The following is a 7,474-nucleotide window of genomic DNA, read 5'->3' on the forward strand; positions in this document are numbered from 1 at the left end:
CAGGCAGGTTACAAGAGGGAGTGCAGCTGGGAAAACTGGGAAAGTCAGGGTCGGGTGAGCTCAGGTTGAGAACTGCCTCAGTTTCCCTATTTGAGAAAGGGGTGTAATTATCTGCCAAATTCTTGACTTAGACAAGTGGTTTGAGTAAGCTAGTGATTTATCTGCTAAGTAAGGTGGATGTGGACAGCTAGTGTTGAAGGAGATAGAGTGATGGGCCTGGAGTCAGAAAGACTCATCTTCTTGAGTTCAAATCTGGCCTCAGACACTTGCCCAGTATGTGACCCTGGGCAAGTCACTTAACTCTGCCTCAGTTTCCTTATTTATAAAATGAGCTGGAGAAGGAAATGGCCATCCACTCCAATATCTCTGCCAAGAAAACCCTCAAATACGGTCAAGAAGAGTCAGACACTAACAGTATTTGGTCGTTACTTATTTTTTGGACACCCTTCCTTTGGTGGGTTGCCATCTCAGCTCCCCTGTCTGGAAAAATCAAAAAACAAAACCAGCTCTTCATTCCTGTGCCTTCTAAGAAGGAAACTTCGGGTTTGAAATCCTTGGGGAGCCAACCCAAGTAAAGCCTTGGTTTAAAAAGAGGTGGGGGGGGGAAGGCTGGAGGGCTGGAAACTAAATCTGTATTAACAGCATAGTACAAGAGTGTGGCATTTAGAGTCAGAGGACCTGAATTCATAGTGAGTCTGCTACTTACTGTGTGACCCCGAACAAGTCATTTAACCTTTATGAGACCCAGATTCCTTATCTATAAAATAAGGAAGTTAGACAAGGTGGCATGTGAGATCCTTACTAGCTCTGAAACTATCAACCTGGATTAGGCAAAGGAGACAGCAGTCAGCTAGCCCTTGGGGAATGCCTAACTCAGCATTTTATAACACTCTGAAAACAGCAAGAGATGCACAAATCTCTGTAATTTTTTATTAGCCTTTTTTTCTGAGGAGCTTATAAAGTTACTCAATATTTTCGCCTTAAAAACACCTGTGAGGAGATTGGATAATAGTAATAGCTCACATGTACACAGCATTTCAAGTGTTGCCTAGTTAGGCAGTCAGACAATAAGCATTTGTGAAGCACCTACTATGTGCCAGGCGCCGTGCTAAGCCTGGGGATACAGAGAAAGGTAGAAGAGAGTTCCCACTCTCAGGGAGCTAGCTCAGTCTAAAGGAGGAGACAGACAACAGGCAAAGAGATATGATTAAACGAGCACTACTCGGGATAAGTCGGAGTTAATCAACAGAGTGAAGGCACCAGTCTTAATGGGGACTGGGAAAATCTTGCAGCAGGTAGAGCCTGAAGCAGCTGGAGCTTGAAAAAAGCCAGGGGAAGCCAGGTGGGGCGGAAGTGAGGTGGGAGAGCATACATTTCCTCATTTCATTTGACCCTTCACATTGTATCTCCAGAAGCTAGCAGAGTGCCTGGCACGTAGTAAGGGCTTAATAAATGCTTGTTGTCAGAGGTGGTGTTTTAATTCCCATTTTACAGATGAGGATACTGAGGTCCTGGGAGGTTGTGATTTGCCCCGATTACACAACTAGTAAGGTACTTGAACCTGGATTTGAACCCAGGTCTTTCTGAAGCACTCTATCTACCATGCTACGAACTAACTACAGTATTGAGAAACTGAATTAATCCCCCAACTCCTAACTCCCGCCCTCAGCCGGGTAAGAATGATTTGCTCAAGGTCCCCCCAGGGGGTCAGTGAACCACACTTATGAGCCAGATCGAAATCTCCTGCGGCCCAGCCCAGTTCCCAGCATCTTGCGCAATCACTCCATGAATAGGTTCGACGCCAGTGAAGCCGCTCCCGTTTCCCTTCCTCCTGGGGCCAGCTCTCTCTCTCCCGCAGAGGTGAGAAGGGGCAACAGGGCGGAGGAGAGCCCAGGCAGCCGACCTCAGCGGCCCGGCCCTCCGCAGCAGCAGCAGTGGCGTGAGGGGGCGGGGCGGAGCCCGAGCCGGCCCCTAGTGAGGACTGGAAGGGCCGGTTGTGAAGAGCCTTGCCTTTTATTGTTTGTTCTAACTCCCTGAAGTTTCTGAAAGAGCCGGGGTCAGGCTTCCTGCTACTTTGCACAGAAAGAGGGAGAGCTTGTCTCCAAATCTGGGGTGCGGGAGCAAGGGCCCCAGAGTGAGATCCTTGTCCCTCCTGGTTGACCCAACTGTAAAAAAGGGGATATGCACATGCAATACCCTCCTCTGACTGCTGATGCAAGGTGCCCGATGTAGCAATCACTCGGCGTGACGTCCCCTAGACACTTCCGTGGGGTCCTTCTTGCAGAAGGAAAGGTTCTTGGGTCCTCAGGGCAATGCCTCAGCTCCATTCTGAAAACCTCTTCTTCCATTGGGGGTTGAGGGAAGGGGGCACACCCAATGAGCACTAGGGCTTATATTTCTAGAGCATTATGGGTTACAAAGCACATGCTGTCACCCAGGGGTGGGGAACCTGTAACCTCGAGGCCACATGTGTCCCCCTAGGTCCTCAAGTGCAGCCCTTTGACTGAATCCAAACTTCACAGAACAAATCGCCTTAATAAAAGGATTGGTTCTGTAAAACTTGTCAGTCAAAAGACAGCACCCAAGGCCACAGATTCCCCACCCCTGCAGTCTCACCTAAGCCCTGGTCCAAAGTGCAAACATCATTCCCATTTTCCTGGACCTATGATTTCATGAGGATAGGGGGCTCCCAGTGAGGATTTTTTTTTTAACTGATTCAGGCTGGCAAAGAGAGTCACTTGGGCACACTGGGAGGTTAGGTAACTTGACCAGAGTCACATAGCTAGTAATTGTCAAATGTCTAAAGTCAAATTTGAACTCAGGTCCTCCTCACTCCAGGGCAGGTGCTCTATCCAGTGCACCAAATAGCTGCCCCTCTGCAATGTCTTAGAGAATCACTTGGGCACACTGGGAGGGTTAGGTAACCTGCCCAGAGACACACAGCTCTCATGTGTCAGAATTAGCCCAAACCCAAGCCTTCCTGACCCTAAGGTTGACTTGTCTGCTATGACATGTTGCCTCTTTGTAAAATCTCCATTTTATAGCTAATCCATCAAATAACATTTATTAATTATGACTCAGACACTGTACAAAGTGCTAGGGATACAAAAACAAATTGAAAAATAAAACACATCACTGCCCTCCAGAAGCTTACATTCTAATGGCAGAGAGGACATATACGCAAGTTAGCACATACAAGATACACAGAGTAAATGGAAGGTAGCCTTGGGGAAGAAGGCATTAGCAGCAAAGGCCTCCTGCAGGACATTGGCACTTGAGCTGGTTCTTAAAGAAAGCCAGGAATTCTAAGAAGCAGAGGTAAGGAGGGACAGCATTCCTGGAAAGGCACACAGGCAGTACATTAATGCAGCAGTGCGTGATTAATAGTAAGCAGGCCAGTAGAGTCATGGAAGGGAGGGATGTGTTAAAAGACTGGAAAGACAAGAAGGGGTCAAGCTGTGGAGAGCTTTAAATGCCAAACTGTGGAGTTTAAATTTGATCCTAGAGGTAGTAGGGAGCCATTGGAGTTTATTTGGAGTTTATTGAGTAAGGGATGACATGGTCAGGCCTGTGATTTAGGAAAATCATTTGGACAGCTGTATGGAGGACAGATTGGTGTGAGGAAAGATTTGAGGCAAGGAGAGCAATTAGAGACTTGTAAAAGTCCACAGGAAAAGCAATAAAGGTCTTAAGAGTGGCGGAGAGAAGAGATCAACTTATGTTGTGTTATAAGATTTTGCAAATGAGTGGACATTTGGGTGGGATAAGCATGAGTGAGGAGTGGAGGATAACACTGAGGTTGTGAACCAGGGTAACTAGAAACCTGGTGGGAGGGGAGGGTTTTGGGATAAAGACAGCAAGTTTTGTTTTAGAGTGTTGAGTATGAGATGCTTCCAAGACATCCATTTTGTAATGTCCAATAGATGGTTGGTAATTGGAGACTGGAGGTCAGGAGAAAGATGAGAGATGGATAAATGAATCTGAGTCAAATCTTCATGAGATAATTGAGCCCATGGGAGCTGATGAAATTACTAAGTGAGAGAATATAAAGAGAAAAGAGGGCACAGGATAGAGCCCAGGAGGATACCTAGGGGGGTATGTCTTGGATGAAAATCCAGCAAAGGAGACAAGAAGGAGTGGTCAAATGGATAGGAGGAGAACCAAGAGATTGCTGAGTCAACAAGTCAACAAGCATTTATTAAGTACCTACTATGTGCCAGGCACTATGCTAAGTGCTGGGAATACAAAGAAAGGCAATAAATAAATGAACAAACAAGTAAATAGAAACCTCAATCCCTGCTCTCTAGCAGCTTACAGTTTAACAGGGGTGACCACATGAAAACAACTATGTATGAGCAAGACATATATACATATATATGTTTATACATATATATCTTGTTTGTATCAGTCAATCTATCCATATAGTATATATACATATATTTTTAACTTTGAGTAATCTCAGAGGGATGGTGCTAAGATTAAGGACAGGGAACAGCTTCTTGCAAATACTGAGTTTAGCTGAGACTTGAAGAAAACTGGAGAAGCTAGGAGGCAGAGAAGAGTGGGGAGAGAGTCCTAAGCACGGGAAGGGTCAGTGAAAATGCAGTAGGCAGATGAAATGTCTTATGTGAGGAACAGCAAGGAGCCAGTGTTCATTGCACAGTAGGAGGGGGATAAAGGTATCAGACCACTAGAAAGGTGGTAAGGGCCTGGTCATGAAGGGTTTTAAAAACCAAACAGAGGTGGTAAGGGCCTGGTCATGAAGGGTTTTAAAAGCCAAACAGAGGATCTTATATTTGATCCTGGAGGCAATAGGGAGCCACTGTAGTTTATTGAATAGGGGGATTATATAGTTAGACCAGAGCTTTAAGAAGATCAGTTTGATGGTTGATCAGAGAATGGACTGGAGTGGGGAGAGGCCAATCAGAAGAGTAGTGTGTGAGGTGAAGAGGGCCTACACCAGGGTAATGTCAGATTATAAAGGAAGGATTTGTAGAACTGATTAGCCTTAGCAACTGATTGGCTATGGGGGTGGGAGAGAGGGAGTAAGCAAAGATAACACCTAGGTCATAAGCCTGGATGACCAACGATGGTGGTACCCTTGGCTCTAACAGAGAAGTTGAATGAGGGGAGGGGGCAGGGTTGGACAAGTAGATCTGAGAATCACCTGGATAGAGACAATAATGACATCTATGGGACCTGACAGCACCAAATAAAAGAGTATAGAGGGAGAAGAGAAGAAGGTCCAGGACAGAGCGCTGGGGGGACAACCCACAGATAGCAGGCATGACCTAGATAAAAATCCAGCAAAGCAGATTAAGAAGGAGGGGTCAGATGGGGGACCTGGAAAGGAGCAGCAAGGAATATCAAAGGCAGAAGGGACACCACGGAGGGAAGGATAAGGACTGACAAATCCATTAACAGTCATTAGATTTGGCAACTAAGAGACCATTGGTAATCTTGAATAGAGCAGTTCAGTTGAACTATGTATGAGGTGGGAAGCCAGACTTCAGAGTTAAGAAGGTAGTGAGAGGAAAGGAAAGGATGGCACTGATTGCAGACATCCTTTCCAAGTTTATCCATGGAAGGGAGGAAAGACATGGGATAATAACTAGTGGGGATGGATGGATCAGGTAAAGTTGGGTTTTGTTTTTTTTTTAGGATGGGGGACATACGGGTGTTTTTAGACTATAGGGAAGGAGCCAATAGAGAGACTGAAGATTAGTGAGATAGTGGGGATGATACAGGGGACTGTATAGAATGAAATATAAGATTGTATAGAATGAAATCGCTCGTGTATGTAGAAAGATGTGCCTTGGCAAGAAGGGCCACCTACCTCCTCATGTGAGATGGGGGTGAGAGAGGAGATAGCGGAGGCAGAGGATGAGATAGAGGAGACAGAGAAGGTATCTGAGTGGTGTGAGATGAGGAAGGAGCTCTTAGTAAATGGCTTCAATTTTTTTTTTTCTTTTTTTTTCAGCAATTGGGGTTAAGTGACTTGCCCAGGGTCCCACAGCTAGTAAATGTCTGAAGCCAGCTTTGAGCTCTGGTCCCCCTGATTCCAGGGCTGGTGCCACCTAGCTGCCCTGGCTTCAATTTTTTCAATGAAAACGTGAAACAAGATTCTCAGTTGAGATGGTAGGGGGAGGGGGAGCACTGGGAGGCTTGAGGAGGAAGAGAAAGCTTTGGAAAAATTGCTATAGTGAGTGTGATAGTGAATCAGTTAGGGATATATGAAAGGATTGCTTTGCCACAGTGAGATCTCAATTGAGAAAACAGAGGGAGAGAATATACAGAAAGAAAAGGTGCTCAACCTTCTCAGTGCTGCAGAGAGGTCAAGAAGGATGATCGAGAAAAGGCCAAAATATTTGCTAATTAAGTAGTCACTGGTGACTTTGGAAAGGTATTAATGTATTAATGATGAAATTAGAGGTTAAGTAACTTGCTGAAAATCGAAAATCCGAGCCGATGCCAGAGTCTAGTTAAGGGCCTCAGATCTATTTCTGCTTTACCACTCTGACTCCCATGTATTCCACTTAATTGTGATAACAGCATCCTCTATATCAGAGAAACTGCTGCATTTGTAGTAGAACTCATGAACAGAATACAAATTCCACCTACTTCATCTTTACAGGTGAGCTGGTTTATAAATGACAGAAGTCATTCTTAGGGAAAAAAGAGAAATTTTATTTTATTTTTCAAACAGCTAGCGTTGTGGTCATGCAAGCAAGAGAGATGAATTAGTAGTCTCTGCTTCATTTAGGGGTGAGGAAGGAGAATAAGCATTTATAGAGTGCCTCTTCTGTGTCAGGAACTGTGTTAATTAAATGTTTTAAAAATACTATTTCATTTGATCCTTACAAAACCATGCAAAGTAGGTGCTGTTATTATTTCCCATTTTACAGTTGAAGAAACTGAGGCAAACAGAGGTTAAGTGACTTGCCCATGGTCACCCAGCTAGGAAATGTCTGAGGACTGGATTTGAACTCAGGTCTTTTTGACTTCAGGCCCATGGCTCTTATCATCTCACCATCTAGTGACCTACATGGAAAAAAAATCCAGGAGAGGTGCTTCTTGACTTGTGGATCTCACAGAAATGGGTGCTGTGGTGATATGAAAAGATGAAATATTTCTCTACATTGGGGTTCCTAACCTTTTTTTGTGTGTCATGGACCCTTTTGAAGCCTAATATGGTCCTAACTGAAGGAAATGGTAAATTTTAGTTTGAAGTTATCAAAAATAAAGATATATTTTTCCCCATCCAAGTTCACTGGCCCTCCCAAATCTATCCATGGATATTAGAGAGACAGTAGATCTATGGATCACAGATTAAGAATTCTAGATGGAAGTCTGGCACTGGAGTCACAGAATGTTTAAGAGTTGGATATGACTTTGGAGATTGCCCCTCTCGGGCAAATAACCACCTTTCTTGATCCGTTTCCTCATCTGTAAAACAAGAATCTGACTAGATGTC

Source organism: Phascolarctos cinereus, unplaced genomic scaffold, assembly GCF_003287225.1.
Source record: "Phascolarctos cinereus isolate Bilbo 61053 unplaced genomic scaffold, phaCin_HiC Scaffold_5;HRSCAF=322, whole genome shotgun sequence".
In the NCBI taxonomy this organism is placed as follows: Eukaryota; Metazoa; Chordata; class Mammalia; order Diprotodontia; family Phascolarctidae; genus Phascolarctos; species Phascolarctos cinereus.